Consider the following 22240-nt stretch of genomic DNA (forward strand, 5'->3'; position numbering starts at 1 on the left):
CCCGGCGTGAATGATTTCATACACATTTCTCATTGGAATGGAAAGACTTTGAAGGTTTGAAAGTAAAATAGTTTTACACAATGTGTACGGGAGCCTGCGCAGCCAATGCCAAGCAATGTGTTGCAGGCTCTTCGGGCCGGTAAGATGATTTAGGCCCATGTTACAAAGCGGAGCATTCCATCCGACCCCTTCTGGCTCTTGAAGACACCTTACAGCCCCATTCAAGTGCAAATAGTGAAGTACCGGGCGCGCTTTAAATAAATGTGATGGTGATACGCGACAGTGAAATGACCAAATAATAAATAAAACAATGTGAAAAAGTGACTATTCAAAAGTGCAAATGTAATATGTGTGATCAATATAACCAGAGATACGCTGCTCAGAACCCCCCAAAAAAGAACATCCAACTGCAAAACAACGGTATAGAGGAGACGGAGAAATCCAATGATACCAGAACTCGTATGGTAAAGAATAAAAACGGGCATAGGTGGAAACACTCAGGATGTGTTGATATCAGATGAATTCCCTCTGGCTGGACCGGAAGCCTCCGTCTCTCCCCAAGCACCAGATAGGATACAGGAACAGGAACACGGTGGGTTAAAATAACTATTTTATCATTTAAGTGAAGGATCCAGACAGTGTCTTCCTGCAGTACAAGGTGAATTATGAAATAGCACTGCTGAGTAAACTTGGGCCTAGATGAGGAATTGAGGCAGTAAGCTAGAAACTGGGGCAAAACAAGTGCAATTTGAGTCTTTTGATAAATACCCCTCTAATTTATTTTGACTACTATATTAAACAAGCTGCCAATTTGACTAAAGCTGCAGCATCTTGAAAGACTTAAGAATGTGGAATGTTGTTATATTATACGTAACATGATAACATTCCCTACACAATTCTTTATCTGTATATTATTAGGCAATCTCACGCAGGCATCTGTAAGGCAAACTCCCTCTCATCATCAGATCAGAGGTACTGTAACTCTTAAAGCAGCAGTCCAAGCCGCCATCTATTTAAAAAAAAAAAATCTATCAATACATATATATATTCCCCTTTTATATGTGCATCAATACAATCAGACAAAAAGAGGGAGGGGTAGGGAGTGATCAAGTATAAACCATACAAATTAACTAGAAAAAGTGATCGATAATTATTAGGTGGGTGCAAACTGTGAACTGAAGTGAATCAGTAAAGTGATAAGCTCACAAGGCAGTGTGCTCAAAAAAAAATCACTTAAATGCACACCACTCAAATCTAAAATATAACTTTTATTAACATTACTTAAAACATATATTACCGATTGTGAGTGTAACAGTTATTTAAATAATGTGTAAGACGAACTGCCTCTAACCCTTACTAAATAAATAAACACTCAGACACAGTGTACTAGTTGTCGGGTGCTAAGGGATGAAAGGCAGATACAGCACTGGTGAAAATGACCAGCTGAGACCAGAACCACAAATCTAAGATGCACCGTTAAATGGCATTAGTTAGAAAACCATGTTAAGAGTGATTAATAGCTATATCTGATAAGTTGCATTAAATATTAACCATGAGCTGGATGTAACCTCTATACCCAACCCGAGAGAGGTGTATACCAGGAGCTAAATGCTGCGCTAATAATCTTAGTGTGTTGTTATAGTATTGAATACCAACACTATAGAATAGTTGATATATGTAACAACACCAAGTATCCTAAATACAGATGCATGTGTGATCACGCTCAGAGTCACACATGCAGCTTAGCGCAGCATGGGCTTGCGTAGAACACCCATACAGTACACTAAAGTATAGTGCCAAATAATAAGCCCCAAAGTATGTTATAGTATATTCTCAAATGGTAGGTATATATACTGGTCAGCTGCAGTAACATCTAACTAAACTAAAGCAGCTCCATGTGGGAGTCTCATAACCTCACCACGTGCCCATCATCAATACAATCCACACAATGATAAGTAATTAGCTAAGTTGCCGATCGATCCGTTCTCCTGTGATCGATCGGCGAAGATTCGGCCCGGAGGTTCTCTAAATGGCTGTCAGTGCAGCAGAAGAGGACCAAATATGCAAAGTTCTGTGGGGAAGATCATGTGACCAGGCAGTCACTAGATACAATTGGTGCACTGCTAGAGAGAGGGCAGGGCTCAAAAAGGGTTGTGCCAGAGCCTGTTTCAGAAGAGGAAGGGGACGAGACTTTATAAATGGTTGCTATAGAAACAAAAAATGCTTGTTACTTTATAATACATAAAAAATGTAATTTAGAGTTGTTTAAAAAAAAATGGTACTGTAGAAGTATTTTCTCATAGTACAGAACTGATGTATTAAAAACACACGCATGTAGTATATTGCTTAGTCTGCATCTTTAAAAACCCCGTAAGCATATTGGAGGATAAGATTTCTTAATAAATCACTGAACTTTTAATATAAATGGTATCGTTTTATTTCTATAGCACCAACAATGGACACGGCGCTTTACAAAATGACAACACAAGGTAAATAAATGACATAAGTGTAGCAGATAAATGGCAAGATGGAACCCTGCGCTGAAGAGCTTGCAATAGAATCACCAGACCTGACTCATTCTTTGTGTTAAGAAATACGAGGAAGGTATTAGCGCAGGCGTGAAGAAAGCGCAACCCCTCCACACGCATACAATATAGTCATGTAACATCGAGGGACACCTTGGCTGCCGTCCCGGTGCATAATCATTACCTCCTCTTCGTCTGACAGCATCTTTGAAGGCAGAATTTGTTCATGGACGGAGACCAGCATCTGGAGCTTTTATAGGCTGTTTCAGATGTCACATGGATATAATGGATTGGTTTGTGGTTAATAGGCAGTTTATTTTGGTAAATTGCCATGGCTAAACAACAGAGTAGAAGCTTGTTTTGAAATCAGAGGGGGCGGGCAGGGAGATAAAAATGATTTTTTAACTGTCCAGCGCGCTCAGTTAAACAGCGTCCACTTGGTTCAAAGGAAAAAGGCATTGTAAAGTTCTCTAAACCTTTCAAACATATAGCCTACTCTACAGCAGCATTGCAACCGGACTCAAGATTGACAGAACAGGTTTGGCTAATGCTGGTTATTAGATTAGGACAACAGATTTAAAGGCCTGGTGGCTGGTTTAAAGCTTCCCTTTGGATGTGGGGTAAGTAATGGATGTTTCAGAACACTCGGGCCTTCCAGGATTTGCAAAACACCTATCGTGCTGCTTTGTGTCTACATAGTGATACCCGGAAGAGCCTCCTAAGATTCCAACATGTGAATGATATACAGCAGGTGTGGCCAGCTCCAGTCCTCAAGGGCCACCAACAGGTCAGGTTTTCAGGGTATCCCTCCTGCTTCAGCACAGATGGCTCAGTCAAAGACTGAGCCACCTGTGCTGAAGCAGGGACTGATTACGCCACCTGTGCTGAAGCAGGGATACCCTGAAAACCTGACGGTGGCCATTGAGGACTGGAGATGGCCATAGTATACAGTACGACGTCATCCTTCACAGCTTAATGCAGATTAACATCTAAACTGGTTGACGCCTCACTCCTAATATGGGGGGATGTAGTCCCCATCAGAGCGAACTAATGGCAGCAACGGGTTTAATAGATAAAGGGCCACATTTACTAAGCAGACTTCTGTCATACAGCACCTTCCAGCGCTGGAAGACATATTAGAGCCCATGGAAGTGAAAGAGCTGTCCTCCAAAATACTGCTCAGTAACTACAGAACAAGAGCCAAAAAGGCCCCAATGCCACATCCAATATGACAAATTATTACAACCACGTCACGGTGACCCCATTTCAGTAGGTCCTACACGGCCAATATTGTACCGTCTTATGCATAGAGCAGTGTTTCCCAAGCAGGGTTCCGTGGCACCCTGGGGTTACGCGAGAGGATCAAAAGGGGTACCGTGGGATTCCCCCAATCTTCCAGAGCAGGGAGAAAGCAGGGCCATTTCCTCTATCCTGATTGGCTGCTGCTGGATAATGCAGCCAATGAGGAATAGGTGTCAGGAGACTGTGGGGGGGGGGGGGTGCGAGTCCTCTCTGACTCCCCTGCCTTCTTTGACTATCTCTGTCTCCAGTGACAGTCCCACTGTCCTGTGTTTTCTGTGACCCTGTCCTGTTGTAGGGGCGCATCTGCAACTGAGCACTGAGAGAAAAAAGGTTAAAAACCCCTGGCAGAGACAAGGAAACAAAATACTGCGTCCAGCAGCATGGGGTGTGTGACACACATCGGGTGCCTCAAGGGTTACAATGCAAGAAGCCCTATGAGCGCTATGTATGAGCTACAGTGCAGTGAAGACTGGTTCAAAACCAAGCGTGCTCTAGTAATCCCACATTTTAGTAGCTATGGGCCTAAATCCAGGTCATTGTATTGCAACGCGTTGCAAGTCTCCTGACAGGCGGGAGGTTACAATTCTGTTTTTAAAATGGATGGCCCAATGGTAAACTTGGACCCGTCATTGTTTATTTGGCTACTTGTAGGTTTTGTTTGGGAAATTGAATGGAGAATTCAGTGGAACCCCATTTGCAAAAGCTTCATGCTACTGAAAGGCTGGAAACCTTTTCCAAAATATTTCCAACATGCACGCTCTGGTGAACGGGAACGGGCCAACCCCCAAAAAGTAACAATGTAATACAGATCTGGTGTTGAAATAGTACAGTAGTGGCCAACTCCAGGCCTCAAGGGCCACCAAACAGGGCAGGTTTTCAGGATATCCCTGCTTCAGCACAGGTGGCTCAGTCCTGTGCTGAAGCACGGACTGATTGAGCAACCTGTGCTGAAGTAGGGATATCCTGCAAACCTGACCTGTCGGTGGCCTTTGAGGACTGGAGTTATCCACCCCAGGTTTCGCCTGTGTAAACTCTTGTTGAACACACCGTGACATCGGGCACATGGAAGCAGCCAGAGAACATTAAACCTCTCCCACGTTTCAGCTCCCCCCGTGTCTACAAACCAACTTTAAAAAAATGATTACAAAATCCGTATACTGTGTCACATTTTTTTTGGGGGGGGGGGGGGGGGAAAGGCATCGCCAACCTAGATGTGGCTCCTTAAACATCTCACTAGCGGTTGTACACTTTGGTCCTAGTAGGGACTGGCCCATTTAATCTACAAATCGCTGGTTAAATCTGCACATACATTTTTATTTTACTTCTTGTATACAGAAAACTCTTCTGGGTATAGTTTGTGTGCCAGACAATGTGTCAGGGGGTATCTAGATTTACATTTGCTGTTCCATCACAATTTTACACAGATTAATTTAAAGTAACGACTTTTTAAAGCACAGCTGTCTTTATACAACTTTATTGCCTATTTTTATATAAGTAGTTGTGTGCTGTGATTCCACTTGACAACAGCTGAAACGCTTTGCAAGGCTTGTACTTTTATAAGCATGATACATACACATGTAGCCTGACTCATTTCCCCCAAGCTGCAAAAACTAACAGCTATTTCCCACGACTACGGGGAACGCTGCGGTCGCGGCTGGGTTAATGTCGGCAGAACTCGTGACCATGTTAGGTAACTAGGATCGCAGGAAACGCAGCAGCGAGGAAATGACGGGGAAGATTAAGGTTGTGGTTTTAGCACTGCGTTCAGTCAATGGCAGTTAGCGCAGGATCGCGGTATAATAACCCAGGGGCGCTCAACTCCCGTCCTCAAGACCCCCCCAACAGGTGAAGTTTTAAGGATATCCCAGCTTCAGCACAGGTGGCGCAATCAGGGGCTGAGTCGAAGGCTGCACCACCTCTGCTGAAGCTACAATATCCTCAAAACCTGACCTGTTGGGGGGGGGCTTGAGGACTGGAGTTGAGCACATCAGAGGTTAGTGAACCCCAGTGGACATCAAGCCACACCTGTAGATGTTGAGATGTACATTTTCATAGGAGTCATACATAGCACAATAGAAATACAAGTATGTCGAATTAGAGACCTGTGCGGTTTACTGTCTGAACTCTGCACACTATAATTCCATCATGTTGGTCCATTCAAATCTATCACAACATGCATTGGATCTAACATGGGAAAAAAGAAGTGACCGCACAAACTGTCCTAAATCACTTCCTTGGCTCCCATCCCTGTAGCCACCTCACTCCACACAGTCTCTCCGAGATGACGCACTGAAAGTGGAACAAGTGCTCTGTAACAAAATCATTTTCTTGTCCTTTTCGATTTAGCCATATGAGATGTGCTCTGAAATGTCACAGAAATAAGGAGAATGGGCAAAGGTAGAACTGACTGAGGTCATCGGTTTTGTAAAGGTTCCCAGATATGCAGTGACTCAAGCAGCCTGCGTCATTGTCTCTGTTCCACTCCTCCGTGCAAAGCGTCCCCCCATCCAGATGTTAATAGTGAACAGGTTGCCATCCAGCGAGGTTAGTAAGCATGGTTGCATTACCTAATGAGCTTGGAGTAGTCAAGGAAAAGTCATATCTTAGTGTTTCTTTAGACCTCCTGACTTATCCACGTTCATGGGAATAAACCGGTTCCCTTGCTTAGCGAATACTGTTCCCCTAAGTCCCATCACCCCTTTATAGGAGCTCCTGGACGAGTTGGGAATAAAGCCCTTATTGATGGAATATGTAGTCAATACTGCAGGAAGTTTCAACACTCGGCTTGCACTTGTAAAGCGCTCATTGATATGTTCCACAACTGAGCCAATGATCTAATATGTACCCAGTGGTGCTTTGGGGACTTCATTCAGTGCTGTAAATTCCTTTTCTACAACCTCACAGTAGAATTACCGCTATGCAACTAATCTTGCACAGCATGTTTCTACACAGTATTTAGGATTAAAAAGATGGCCCATATGGCTTTTACTTTTTCCGTTCTGTGAACGTATGCTTTTATTCTTTGTTTCCTGCTGCATTCTTACTAAGTAGTCTACTGCCCTATCACACATTCTGGCGCTGGAAGATATCTTACAGCTCATTGACCTGAATGGCTTATTATAAAGGTGTTTATACCAGCGCTGCAAGATGCTTTGTGGTAGAAGACTGCTTAGTACGAAGATAGCCCTCCAGTTCCATGTGTTCCCAACGCCTGTCCTGCAATTGAACGATCAGGGACCCAGCGTTCCATTTTCATGTTCATAACGTAGCTCTAGACCACGGGTGGCTAACACTAAGGCTAAGGCCCCGCTCCCTCCGTCAGCGCTCCCGCACTGCAGACAGGCGGGGTGCTGACATACACAGGCCGCGATATGCGGTCTGTAGGGAGCGGGAGCCGGAGCGGGAGGTGGGCGGGAGTGGGAGGCTTGAGCGGGAGGGAGTGGGAGGCTTGAGCGGGAGGGGGGGCGTGGCTTGAGTGGAGGGACCCGCTACTCCCCCCCCTCCCTCCCTCCCTCCACGGGCTCAGGCTGCTGATGGTTTTTAATTAAAAGCAACACACACACACACGCAGGCACTCATACACACACACACACGCAGGCACTCATACACACACACACGCACACACACACACGCACTCATACACACACGCAGGCACTCTCACGCACACACACACGCAGGCACTCTCACACAAACACACACACAGGCAGGCACTCACGCACTCAGGCACACACATACACAAACACAGATAGGCACTCAGACACACACACAGACAGGCACTCACGCTGCTTTCCCTCCACACTCCTCCCCGCTCCCCGAAGCCTCTCCTCCTCCCGAAGCCTCCCCTCCTCATTGGCTCACAGCCACACCACGTGACGCGTCGAAGCTAGGGATTACAATTCTCTTGTATCCCCTAGCGCAGGGGGGCGCAAACTTTTTTCCCTGCGCCCCCCTGCCGGCTGTCCCCTCACTCCCGCGCCCCCCTCCCAAACCCAACTTACCCGCACTCCGGCGTAATGACGTCACGTTGCCATAGCAACGTGACGTCACATGACCTCGCAGCGTCATTTTGACGCCGCGTTGCCATGGCGACGCAGGGAGGAAGCCGCCGGAGCCACGGTAAGTTAGGTTTACAGAGGCCCTGCAGCTCCCCCGGCACTTAATTTAAGTGCCTTCGGGAAGCGCGCGGGGCCTCTGTAAACCCCACGCCCCCCGTCGGCAGTGTCGCGCCCCCCCCTGGGGGTCGCGCCCCACAGTTTGCGCACCGCTGCCCTAGCGGCTGACACGTCACAGCGTGTAGTGAGCTGTGCAGCCAGGGGGGACTGGGACCGGCTCGGGAGGATTCCCCTGCTGGTGGGGAAAGCCCGTGCAAGCGCCCGTGCCGCGGGGCGCAGCGGGTCCCAGGCCTAAGCCAGGTTTTAAGGCTATCCCTGCTTCAGCACAGGTGACTCAATCAGTTCCAGCTTTAGCACAGTTGGCTCAATCAGTGGCTCAGTCGAAGACCGAGCCACTGATTGAACCACCTGTGCTGAAGCAGGGATATCTGAAAACTTGACCTGTTGAGGACTGGAGTTGGCCACCCCTGCTCTAGATTTTTTTGGTTGGTTTAATTTGTGATACAGAGATTATATAAGGATGGTTTGTGTGTACTACTGCTATCCTGGGGAAGTAACTGAACTGAAACATTGATCAAAAGTGTAACTTGGTGTATAAGTGTAACCCTTATATCTCTTACAATGTACGGGAGCTTTGAGCACCTGATAGTTTCTTCATGGTCGGTATAGGAATGGGAAAACAAGATCCCATAGATGGAGAGGCAGATTGTAGGGGCCCACTATAGGGCCCCAATAAACAAAAAAACAGATTGCAATAGGGCTTGGATTCTTCAGCTCTTGCATACATACAGTACACACATACACAGATACATGCATGCTGCACTCCAAGTTACATACACATGTATGTAAACCGACTGACGCAGGCCTATACAGTACATATGTAGCCCTTTCACCTTCCCCAGTGGCCAAGGCTTCCTGGCTGTTGGTTTTAATTCTTTGCAACCCTACAGTAATTGTACAGAGAAACAACTAGAACGCTTTGTAAACAAATGGTTTGACATGTAATGTATATTTAAATGCCATGAATTCAAAGGTAACACATACAATTCCTGATGCTTTCAGGTAAATAGAATAGCCCTGTTTCATGTACCAGTATGTTCTGTACAATCGCCTCGTCTGGCTTGAGATGATGTTAAAAGTATTGTGCACAACCACTGAATTCTTTGGAAAGTCTGTAGTATTCCAAGCCACTGTATATCATAATATGTTGCGTGGTCAATGGCATTAGGTACATTTGTACCCTACATTCAAGAAACAAATACAGTGATTCAGAGCAGGAGGGCACGCAAACTCATACTTTAGGTCTACTTATTGCTGCAAACTATACAGACACAGAAGGTTATTATAGGTACAACACAAATGGCAAAACACAACCACTGTACAAAATACTGTGTGGCCCTCCTTGCCCGGCTAATAAGGAGGTTACATCGGTATATGGTGTAATGTCCAACTCAGCAATAATTTACCTCATCTCAGGGAGCTGTTGTGTTCGGCTGGGCAATGACAAATAGGGCCCCCCTTTTACTTCTCGACTGATCCTTGCCGGGTATAGACTCCCACTGGTCACTATCCATCCTTGGTGGGGAACTGCCACTTCCTCAAAGATACTGGACACTGACATTCCCTGTCGTGGAACTGCCACTTCCACAGGGGTATTCACTACTGAACATGGGGATCTGCATGCCAGACGGCTCCCCTGATGTCCTGGGGCCTTCTCTGTGTTGCCTTATGTGGTATGTCTGCATTTCTCTATAGACCATACTAATGGATCCTGAGAACATGAGTACTGTCCCTGAGTGAAACATAATACAGGGTGGGCCTGACCTGCACTATACATGGGTTAGTACATGTACTACCTCTCCTCCCCGAGATCCCACCTCTCCTGCCATGCTGACTTCTGGCACTGCTGGAACCTGACTTCCCAGAAGCCTCTCTGCCTTATAGCACCTGTGTCACTAACGGGCGGGGCTAGCATCTCCTTTTTTTTTTTTGTACTTAAATTTTTATTCAGTTTAGACAGGGAAGGATAATGCAACATTATCTTGAGTACAGATTACAGAATGTATAAATCAAATACAGTGGTTCACTGAAACCTATACAATTAAAATGATTATAGCATGTATCTGAGGTACTTCCTTTCTTATTGGTTAGTAAGGTCAAAAATTTGAGTTTTAACCACCCATCTGTATACATGACCAACTTTCTCCTAAACAAAGGAAATCAACCTGGTGTAGTGGTGGGTCTAGATCCTAAGATATTAAGAGGGGAAAAGAAATGGGTAGACAGAAAAAGAAGAGAAGAAGACGGGGGGAGAAGAAGGGGGGAGGGGGGGACCACGGGTTCCCCTCAGTGTCGCGTCTCAAGCCCGTCCGAGCCTCATAGTTATCCATGGGTCCCAGGTCCTGTAGAAACTGTCAGTGGACTGATTTAAAAATGCCGTCATTTTTTCCATTTCCATAACCTCGCTAATTCTCCTTTCAACTGCACGTTTGGGGGGAGGGGCCAATTTCTTCCAGGAGGCCGCAATAGCGCATCTGGCTGCCGTGAGAATAAAAGATATTAGTCTTCTCATCGGAGGGTCTATATCTGCCACCGGTTTAGCTAATAAAAAGACCAGAGGGTCTATAGGGATCTGGAGTTCTGTGATCTCCTCAATGATAGATTGAATCATTTTCCAATAATTCTGGATAACCAGACATGTCCACCATATGTGGGCCATGTCTCCCTTTTGTCCACATCCCCTCCAACAGAGGTCAGACACCAGAGGGAATATCCGTTTAAGGCGCGCTGGGGTGAGGTACCAATAATACATGAATTTATAAATGTTTTCTTTGATTGTAGTGCATATGGACGTTTTCGAAGCAAACTCCCATATGTCTTACCAATCCTTTGTCAATTTCAATATTGAGGTCATTCTCCCATCTCAACATATAAGCATGGTCAGCGGAGTCCGCTTTTGACTCTAGGCTCCTGTAGATCTTTGTTATTAGGCCTTTTTGGTAGACGCCTTTGCTACATAACACCTCGAACTCTGACATAGAGGGGAACTCCAACCTTGGGGATAGTTTTTGAATAAAATGCCTAATTTGGAGGTACTTAAATAAATTTAGATCTGGTATCTCATACTTAGCTCGAAGCTCCTGAAAGCTCAACAGTTTACCGTTGTTTAACAGGTCAGCAATTACCCTGATACCCCTTGTTTTCAATTGGTTGAATTGATGAGAATCGCAACGTGGCGGAAACTCCGGATTGTTAAACAGCGGAGTAAGCTGTGAGACGGGGGATAGCAAGACGAATTTATTTTTGGTTTTTGTCCAAATCTCCCACGTATGTCTCATCGCTTCCAGTTCTATTTTCTTTGACTGTGTATTTCTTCTCTCACCAGCCCACAAACCTGTTGGCAGAGAAGGCGTTTTCGCATAGTACATTTCAATAGACAACCAACACGTCTGGGTCGGGTCGGTGTTCCAAACCACCACTTGCCTCAACTGGGCTGCTTGGTAGTACTTGAGAACATCCGGGACGCCTACCCCCCCCCCCCCCTCCTCGAGGTCATCATAACCGTTCTTGCCACCCTGGGTCTTTTGCCTTGCCATATAAAGTGGAAAATGTTGTTTAGCATCTCCTTTTCTTATGAAACCCCTGGCATTACTTCTAGTAAACCCAACAGAGGGTAAAGGCAGAAAACTCTCAACCCAACACCAGCTTCGTACAGGTTTCCAACGCCTGTCCCTCTCTATAAAACATCACAAAACAATCAGTTTCCGCGCATTATTTTACATTTTGCACAAGAACTTTAAGTTGTGCCCTGCTGCATTAAAAACAGCTTATACAAACAAGATCGGGTCATGGAAGGACAGAGCCAGCAAACCCACTCGAATACAGCTTTCATGGACTCATCATCTTTAGATTATTTGCTGGCTCTGTAATCAGAAAACGGTTGAACACTACAGACAGAAACATACGTATGTATGTATGTATGAACGTATGTATGTATACACGCACACACATACTTACAAATATTATACAGGTTATATGTGATAATATTAAATATATACATGAGTATGGCTTTTTGTTCATAGAGGATTCCGCCTACATACATCAACAGTACAAACAATAGTTGAATATATTTTAATCAAGAAAATACTTGTCTGAGTTAACCTTAAAAGCTAATGTCTTTAGCAGGCCAGTTTGTATTGAGCATAGCTGGCCTACAGTTGTCAGTTTTAATTTCCCCAGCGTGCAGTAAAACAACAAATGCTGTTTTCTGATTTTGGATATTTACCAACAACAAAGCAGATGGGAGCCCCGGGCTCTCAATAAAAACTCAAATGTATTTGTTCTTTAGCTGCCTGGTTAAAAGTGTCACTAATACACCCAGGTTAGCACTAGGCCAGCCAAAACTGTATGCCATTAAGAAGCAACTTTGCCTGGTTTAAGGCTTAGCAGATGCAGACATGTAGCCCAGGAAGTACAAGATTTAGTTCTTTATGAGCGTTCCCCCCCCCCCCCCCCCCACAAGTAAATGAATAGATTTTTGGTGAAACTCGTATAAAATGAAGAATTATCCTCTGCAGAGCTAGAAAAGTCGAAAACACAATCTAAATATATTGGCCAGTCAACAAATGGTGATAGTTATGCAAGTGCGGTCTGACTATTCCCTTCCATAGGCATACCTTGCACAGCACTTACATTGTAAATATAACTGGCCAGGAAATAAGTTGCTGACTATGTAAACGCACAATTACCACCCAAAGATCGAGCACAACTAATTATGGACTGCCATCATTCAATGACTGCTAATAGCTATATTGGTGTACATCAGGGGAGGGCAACTCCAGGCCTCAAGGGCCCCCAACAGGTCAGGGTTGCAGGATATCCCTGCTTCAGCACAGGTGGGTCAATCAGTCGTTGACTGAGCCATTTGTGCTGAAGCAGGGATATCCCTAATACCTGGCCTGTTGGTGGCCCTTGAGGACTGGAGTTGGCCGCCCCATACCTAGATGTACAATCTATGGCAAAGATTCCTATTGTGCTTCTATGCTCTTAGTGTGTTCTAACTCCCTATATCCTACTGTCTATTTTGGAAAGAGCAGCGTACTAAATAAATACAAACTATTAAATAACTCATCGTTAGCCGTGGCTGAACTCGTGGGGAGCCCATGTGATGTTCGCTGGATGTCACAAGGTCAGGTGGTCCTTATGATCCAGTAGATGCCAGCATTATTTAGCTCGGACCTATAAGGAAGCTATAAACATGTAAAGAAAGAGGGATTTCTCTTCCATCCCTATGTTAGGGAGTGGGTTGAGACCACTATATTAGTTACACGGATCTTCCAGCACTGTAAAGTTTAACTGAATTGAAATGCCCCTACAAGTTTCCATTGTAGAATGGATATATTGTGCCTTTTATATTGCAGTTACCTCAAAAGCCCTCTGCGAAAATCCAAAAGTAAATCAAAAAAAAATCTATTCGGTGTAGGAGAGGATACAAAAACCCCACATCAATGAAATAAAATGCTTTTTCATTTCCCAGAAGGAAAGCGTTGCGCAAACAATCGTACACATGGAGAACAACAAGATTCAAATTGAAGCCAACGATGGGGGAAGGTTACACACTGGAGACCTCTTAGGAACAAACAGTTTCGACATATCAGACTGGTAGATCATTCCAAAAGAATCAAGTCATTTTCTGAGAAATAATTCCTGTTTGCGTGAGACAGATTTTGGAGATTGCAGATCAGCAAAGCACCTGATAGAATTAAGCATGATGGAACAGTTTGCAGAGATAGTATTTGTCGCATAGGTCAACTTACAGTAGTCGTGAGCTCCTCTGCGACTGGGCCGGTGCTAGGCACCTTCCCCCCCGCCCCCCAAAACCATGCGGTGGTGAGGGGGAGGATATACAGTATTAGGCCTGAGATGGGGTAGTATCAGAATGGAGTTGTCCTCCCTACTTTGGACAACCGCTCCCCTCCCCTCCACCCCCCCCCCCCCAGGCAACACCGCATAATTCCACTACTATACATATATATCTTTAATAAAATGTTTTAATACATTTTAGAAACTTTGTTTGCCAAAGTTAACATGGCGTGTAAGTGTCTTCGGTTAGTATTAAACTCCCAAGCTCCAGGCAGCAGTAAGGAATGCCATCATTTTTCTTTTTTGAATTCACACAAGATGCCGACATCTGATAAATCTGATTTACAGATTATTTTGCATAATACGGTAAATAGTAGATTAAAAAGGAAGAAATCGCTGGGGGTGATGTTTGAGTTTCCACCGATTCTGCTTTGACTTTTAATCAAGTGCCAGTTAGTGGTACAGTATGTCATGCGAATGACATAATCCTGAACGCGCAGAAAATGTATTGCCCGCAGTGATGTTACCCTAATTGCTTTTCTTCCCTCCTTCTCACCTATTTGGTTTACGGATTATGAGCTGCCGTAATGTGCTTCATTGGAGCAAGTTGCAGATCACCCCTTTCTCATGGGACCGCTGTATCAGTGAAGGGCTCAAATTATCATCAAGGGCTGAAGGAGCGGCTCAGTGAGTAAAGAGTAAGGCCTGGGACATAGTACGATGAGCCTTGCTGAGCCAGGTATTTTGGAGAGACAGGCAAATTTAAAATTTCCTGCGCAGGGAAGCGCAGGAGCGGTCACGTGACCGCGCACATCCAATGGAAGCGAGGGACTAGCCCCGCCTCCCGCCCCACCTCCCGACACGCCTCCGGCCTGCCTCCGCCCCGCCCCCAAAGCGCGCTCACTGCCTCGCCTGCCAGGACACAAAAAAGCTCCAGTTTGAGCAGGCGAGGCAGAGCAGGAGCGCGGATCAGCGCGGCCCGAGGCACCATGCCCGAGGCCTTAAGGTACCACGTTGCTTACTGCACACTATACTGTAATTGTGAAGCGCTGTGTGTCCCATTGGGACAAAAGCACTATATGAAATAAAGTTATTACTGTATTATGAACTAACCTCCATATTATTAAACAACTAAGGCCGCCCTTATAGTACCGGCGACGGCGACGCTGACGTCGCTGGAAAAATCAAATTGAAGTGACTTCCAGCGATCGCGATCAAGCCGTTGCGCCGCTCCTACTATAAGCGCACGCGTCGACATCAATACATTTGTTTTGCCGCGACGTCGCTGTCGCCGGCACTATAAGCGCGGCATAATAGGGGAAACTGCTGCTTTAAGAGGTACTCATGGATTCATAATTGCAACGGATTACTAGTAACCTCCATAAAATACTGCTACAGCATTAGACATGGAGATGTTGGTCACCCCTGCTTTAGACTCTATCCAAAACAATTGTAAGTAATCCAACAAAGATGCATGTGTAGCGTCAGATAAAGAGGCCCTGCAGTTAAGAATCGCATAATTAATACAAGGTTAGCTAGGTTAGTGGTACCAAGAAAAGAAGGGCATGAAAAGGCACATCTGGCCACTTGCAGCTCCTTTCCAAACATCAAGTGCTTTTGATTTACTGTAGTTTTTTTCTTGTGCTCAGTAGACTTTTGACTAGCCTGCTGGTAAAGGTATAAATATGCCAAAACACGGTTCAGAGAGTTCCTCCCCAGAGAGATCAATGTGTATCCCAGATGCTGGGTATACTGTACATCACGCACAGAGGAACCTCTCCAGGGAACAACGAGAAAGGTCTCAATTGGTCCTAGTTGTCCTGTGATTTTTCACGTCTGCTTTTCCTATCTTTGCTTTACACTCTTTGGAAAATAGAAACTGATTCATTTTACAAATAAAGCAAATAATTCACAATTCTAGTTTAGAGGGGACTGGGCCTTTGTAAGAATGCCTATTACACTCATAACATGTCAACAAAAAAGTCTGTTTTCTGCCTGCCCCTTTAAAGTGGCATTACATCTTGGTTCATTTATTTGACTAGGTTTGACGCAGGGCGTCTCCGGCCACAGAACCACATTGATTTATTCTCCGGAGACCCCCTGCTTCCCGAAATACAGTGATGCCGCTACCAGCTCGGCAAAGAAAATGTATATAAAAAGCCGTGAGGACATCCCTTGCGGCTTCCTATTGGCCCATGGGACTTTTGATCAGAAGATACCGGTATCACCTCAGATACTGTACAAGTATCTCAGGGAGCAGGGGGTCCCCAGAGCTGAAATGAACACGGTTCCCCTCCGGAGACCCCTGTTTCCCACCTAGGGGAATATATATATTCCACATATACATACATATATATACATACACATATATATACATACACATATATATACATACACATATACATACATACATATATATATATATATATATATATATATATATACACACATACATACATACATATATATATATATATATATATACATACATATATATATATATATATATATACACATACACACACAGTCATGTGAAAAAGAAAGTACACCCTCTGAATTCCATGGTTTTACATATCAGGACATAATAACAATCATCTGTTCCTTAGCAGGTCTTAAAATTAGGTAAATACAACCTCAGATGAACAACACATGACATATTACACGTGTCATGATTTATTTAACAAAAATAAAGCCAAAATGGAAAAGCCATGTGAAAAACTAAGTACACCTTATGATTCAATAGCTTGTAGAACCGCCTTAAGCAGCAATAACTTAAAGTAATCGTTTTCTATATGACTTTATCATTCTCTCACATCGTTGTGGAGGAATTTTGGCACACACTTCTTTACAACTTTGCTTCAGTTCATTGAGGTTTGTGGGCATTTGTTTATGCACAGCTCTCTTAAGGTCCCGCCATAGCATTGCAATTGGGTTGAGGTCTGGACTTTGACTGGGCCATTGCAACACCTTGATTCTTTTCTTTTTCAGCCATTCTGTTGTAGATTTGCTGGTGTGCTTGGGATCATTGTCCTGTTGCATGACCCAATTTCGACCAAGCTTTAGCTGATGGACAGATGGCCTCACATTTGACTCTAGAATACTTTGGTATACAGAGGAGTTCATGGTCGACTCAATGACTGCAAGGTTCCCAGGTCCTGTGGCTGCAAAAACAAGCCCAAATCATCACCCCTCCACCACCATGCTTGACAGTTGGTATGAGGTGTTTGTGCTGATATGCTGTGTTTGGTTTTCGCCAAATGTGGCGCTGTGCATTATGGCCAAACATCTCCACTTTGGTCTCGTCTGTCCTAAGGACATTGTTCCAGAAGTCTTGTGGTTTGTTCAGATGCAACATTGCAAACCTAAGCCGTGCTGCCATGTTCTTTTTAGAGAGAAGAGGCTTTCTCCTGGCAACCCTTCCAAACAAACCATATTTGTTCAGTCTTTTTCTAATTGTACTGTCATGAACTTTAACATTTAACATGCTAACTGAGGCCTGTAGAGTCTGAGATGTAACTTTTGGGTTTTTTGCAATTTCTCTGAGCATTGCACGGTTTGACCTTGGGGTGAATTTGCTGGGATGTCCACTCCTGGGAAGATTGGCAACAGTCTTGAATGTTTTCCACTTTTGAATAATCTTTCTCACTGTAGAATGATGGAATTTAAATAGTTTGGAAATGGCCTTATAACCCTTCCCAGATTGATGGTCAGCAACAATTGCTCCTCTAAGATCATTGCTGATGTCTTTCCTCCTTGGCATTGTGTTAACTCACACACATGAATGCTCCAGACCAGCAAACTGCTAAAACTTCGGCTTTTATAGAGGTGGTCACACTTGCTGATGATCAATTAATCAAGGACATTTGATTAGCAGCACCTGCCTGCTACTTACCATCTTACTTCCTATGGAAGCAGTAAGGGTGTACTTAGTTTTTCACACATGGTTTCTCTATTTTGGCTTTATTTTTCTTAAATAAATCATGACACGGTATAATATGTCATGTGTTGTTGTTCATCTGAGGTTGTATTTACCTAATTTTTAGACCTGCTAAGGAACAGATGATTGTTATTATGTCCTGATATGTAAAACCATAGAATTCAAAGAGGGTGTACTTTCTTTTTCACATGACTGTATATATATATATATATATATATATATATATATATATATATATATATATATATATATATATATACAGTGTTCGACAAACCTATACATTTGCTCGCCCCGGGCGAGTGGATTTAATCCCCGGGCGAGTAAATATTGGCCCAAGCAGCACACGTTTGGTACTAGGTGGCGAGTAGATTTTTTTGTGTGGCGAGTAGATTTTTTGGTGATTTGTCAACCACTGTATGTATATATATATATATATATATATACATATATATATATATATATATAAATAAAATATATATATATATATATATATATATATATACACATACACATTTTCTTTTCTTTTAAAGGCAATGGTGCTTTAAGCATGGCATAATAAATCACTATTGCTTTAGAAATACCCAGTGCGTCCAGTATTTGAATGTGAACCAGTTCAGATGCTCTTAGTTTCATTTAACTTGAGTCAAGAGTTTTAAGGGTGAAAGAAAGGTGAAAAGTACACAGATTTCAGACTATCTCTCCTGCCTGTTCAGACACGGTTATGAAAGTGAAAAGTTCTCTCTGTCCAAACGTCTCTACAATTACTGGTGTGTGTTTTCATTACTCTTTTATTGTGGCAATAGTGAATGAAAGTTCAGGAGTTAAACTGAAGTATTGGTTTAGCATGGAGAAGTTCATTTTTCCCTGGCTGATGTTGTTGCATGATTTGGATGGCTTCTCAAACACTTTAATCTCCTTCTGTGCAATGTTTATTCTGGACTTTTCTCAACTACCTTCCTTCAATACTAAGTACAATATACACACCGCTGTTGAATTACACACAAAAGGAGGTATGATGCAACAACTACAATAAAGAACGGTGTGTCTGCTCGCCTTGTGGATACGTACAGCTACAGTACCCAGCTCCCAATGTCATTCTGTGTTATTATTTTGTTATTTTATATTGTCCTTTTTATTTTTCAAAATACTTTTTTATTTTCTGCAATGATTTTTTTTGGAAATTCTGCAGAAAAAGAATTAGTGGAATTTTTGAAAACACCGCTGAATCATGACAGTCAGTGGCGGGTTTAAAATGTTGCCGCTTATAGGCACTTACCCTTGTGACGGCATCAGACGACGCCGCGTTTCCATGACATGACACCATGTGACGTCACAGTGTCATTTGATGCCGCACAAGGAGGAGGGCGGCGCGAAGGAGAAGGTAAGAGACCATTAAAAAGGCACCGCGCTCTCCCTCAGCAATCAGTGGGGACTCTGCATGCCGCCCCCAAATTTTGCTGCCCTAGGCCTGGGCCTAGTGGGAAATCTGCCACTGAAGACAGTGGAAGTATCCCCAGAATTTTTGGATATGGGAAATACGCTGTAGAAGGTGACCAGGATAAAGGGATTTCAAAGGATTGTTATATAAGTAACGAAGAGACGGCTTGGGATGTGACAGCAGAGGTGAGAACAATGAACTCTCCCCCGTAAGTGCGACTGCTGTTCCCCCGCCGCAGGGATTTTCCATAGTCCCTTTCTCCACGCAAGCCCAGGCCACTTATAGGTTACTGTAAGTGTGCTACATCTTCAGCAGGGGGGCTCAACTTCAGTCCTCAAGATCCCCCCACAGGTCAGGTTTTAAGAATATCCCAGCTTCAGCACAGGTGGCTCAATAAGTCCCAACTTCAACACACGTGGCTCAATCAGTCCCTGCTTCAGCACAGGTGGCTGAAATGAGCCAAATGCAAAAAAAAAAAGAATAAAGGGCGCAAGAAATGTAAATTTATTTATAAGACTATTGAGTCAATATAAAAAACTGTACACTCACATAAACAATAAAAAGATAAAATAAAATGAATTGCCTTGCGATCAGCTTTGAATCCTGGGGTCCAGTCTCTTAGTCAACTATATCATTTACCAGCAAGTGGATACACACCCAGCGCACTAGAACACGCACCTTGTGTATGTGTTCACAAGTTCTTTTATTTACTAATTGAGCCACCTGTGCTGAAGTGGGGATATCCTTAAAATCTGACCTGTTGCAGGGGGTTGGGGGGGGGGATGGGGGTGGGCTTGAGGACTGGAGTACGGTCTCTAGACTGTACTTTAAATGTACCAATCCCCTAATCAACAATACAAATTATATTGGACAAGGTTTCTCTGTCTAGAGGACTTACTTCTATCTCATCACTGAGGACACCAATCTTTCATAATGCAGAATTTCTTCCTGGACTCGATATTCTCCTATCTCAAAAATGGAAAAATAATACAATTCCCAGTGTCCAGGACTTGTTTCGAATGGCATCCATTGGCCCATTTGAGACATTCATAACCACAAAATATAATATAAACAAAAGGGAATATTGGAAGTACTTACAATTAAGACATTTTGCTCAATCATTAAGGCAAAACATAAGGAACCTTAGGAAAGTACCGCATTTGATTTTTTGATTTTAAATATTTTAAGCTTTGTCATGGAGTCTCGACAATTTATAAAATATTATTGCCAACTACAGACCCAGAGAAACCAGGGTACGTGGTTAGGTGAGAGAGGGGTCTTGGAGAGGAGCTCGCAATTAAAGAATGGGAGATGAGGCTACACGCAGAGAAGACCTCTATATCTGAACATATTAAGGAAAATACTTACAAAAATCTAATGAAGTGGTACCTAACCCAACCAGATGACAGACAATTTACCCAGCGGCTTCTGGCCTTTATTGGTGACAGCGTGGACACCCTGGCACCATGTTACAAAGGTGGAGATCATGTCCAGTCACTGCCAAATACTGACTTGAAGCTAGAGCACTTTTCTGGAAATTGCTGTACTCTTTGACCCAAACCTTCTCCTATTGAGAAGACCTATAAAGGGAATATATCATTCCTATAAAGGCAAACTTCTTATGCATTTCTTAACTATTAACTTAACGATGTACAGTGGCAGCTTCGTGGAAGAAGAGTGGTGCTCCTCCCTTGGATCTCTTACTCCAATGCATTTGGGACTACGTGCTAATGGAGAAGATTACTCATACAATAAAGGATTCAATGATGACATCTCAGATGATCTGGTCCCTTAGGATAGATTTCCATAAAAGTTGACTTATTAGTTATGACACCAGGCCCCATCCTGGATTATGTGCCGCCCTTTGGCAAGCCCTAATAAGAATCACCCCCGGTAGGAAGCAGTGGGTCTCCGGAGCTGAACCGCATTAATTTAGGCTCCAGTAACCCCTGCTTCCTGAGATGCTTACCTCCTTAGGGGTGCCGGTATCTCCTGCTCAGGTTTAGCTGTTCCATCACATGGACCAATAGGATGCAGTGATGCCATAGGTGGCTTCTTATTGTACCACGTGACTGGGGGCTTTAAACCTGAGCAGGAGAAACTGGCACCCCCTAAGGAGGTAAGCATCTCAGGAAGCAGGGGGTCCCTGGAGCCGAAATTAATGCGGTTCAGTTCTGGAGACCAAATGCTTCAATCCTACATATGTTAAAAAAAATAAAAATAAAAAGGAAAGCAGCAGTTTTGCTACTCTGACCCTCTTGCTGCCCCCATGAGTCCTGCCACCCCTAGATGGCGCCTTACCCAAGGTATGCCTAGGGACGGGCTTGACGACGCCATATAAAGTCAAGATCTTCCTGGTATCATTCTGAGGTTTTTCTCCTCCTCTGGCTTGTTGTTACTGTGAAATATATCATCTCTCTCTATCTTTCTCTCTGTGTTAATCTTTTCTCGCTTTTATTTTACTTCCCCCCCGCCCCTTTCTTTTGTCTTTTCATTAAGCCGTCAGCTGGTAAGGTTTGTGTATATGATTGTTACATATTCAAATCATTACTCTCCGACTGTGCCCCATGCAAAATCTCATAGTTTTCTTTAACATGGCCTATTATTGTAACACGGCCTATTATTGTTATATAATCTTTTATGGCTGCAGACCAAGCAATATCCTACCAGTGTTTCCCCTCCTCCATAAATCAGTTCTGTATTATGACAAAATACTTGTTGCATTTTTGCAATTTTTTTAAAAACAACTCTGAATGGCATTTTTTATGTACTATAATGTAACAAGCATTTTTTGTTTCTATAGCAACAATTTACAAAGTCACACCTCCTTCCTCTTCTGAAACAGGCTCTGGCACACCCCTTTTTGAGCCCTGCCCTCTCTCTAGCAGTGCACCAATTGTATCTAGTGACTGCCTGGTCACATGATCTTCCCCACAGAACTATGCATCTTTGGTCCTCTTCTGTTGCACTGATGGCCATTAAGTGAACCGCTGAGTCGAATCTTCGCCGATCGATCGGCAACTTTGCTAATACTTATCATTGTGTGGATTGTATTAATGCACAT

Source organism: Ascaphus truei, chromosome 9 (genome assembly GCF_040206685.1).
Source record: "Ascaphus truei isolate aAscTru1 chromosome 9, aAscTru1.hap1, whole genome shotgun sequence".
In the NCBI taxonomy this organism is placed as follows: domain Eukaryota; kingdom Metazoa; phylum Chordata; class Amphibia; order Anura; family Ascaphidae; genus Ascaphus; species Ascaphus truei.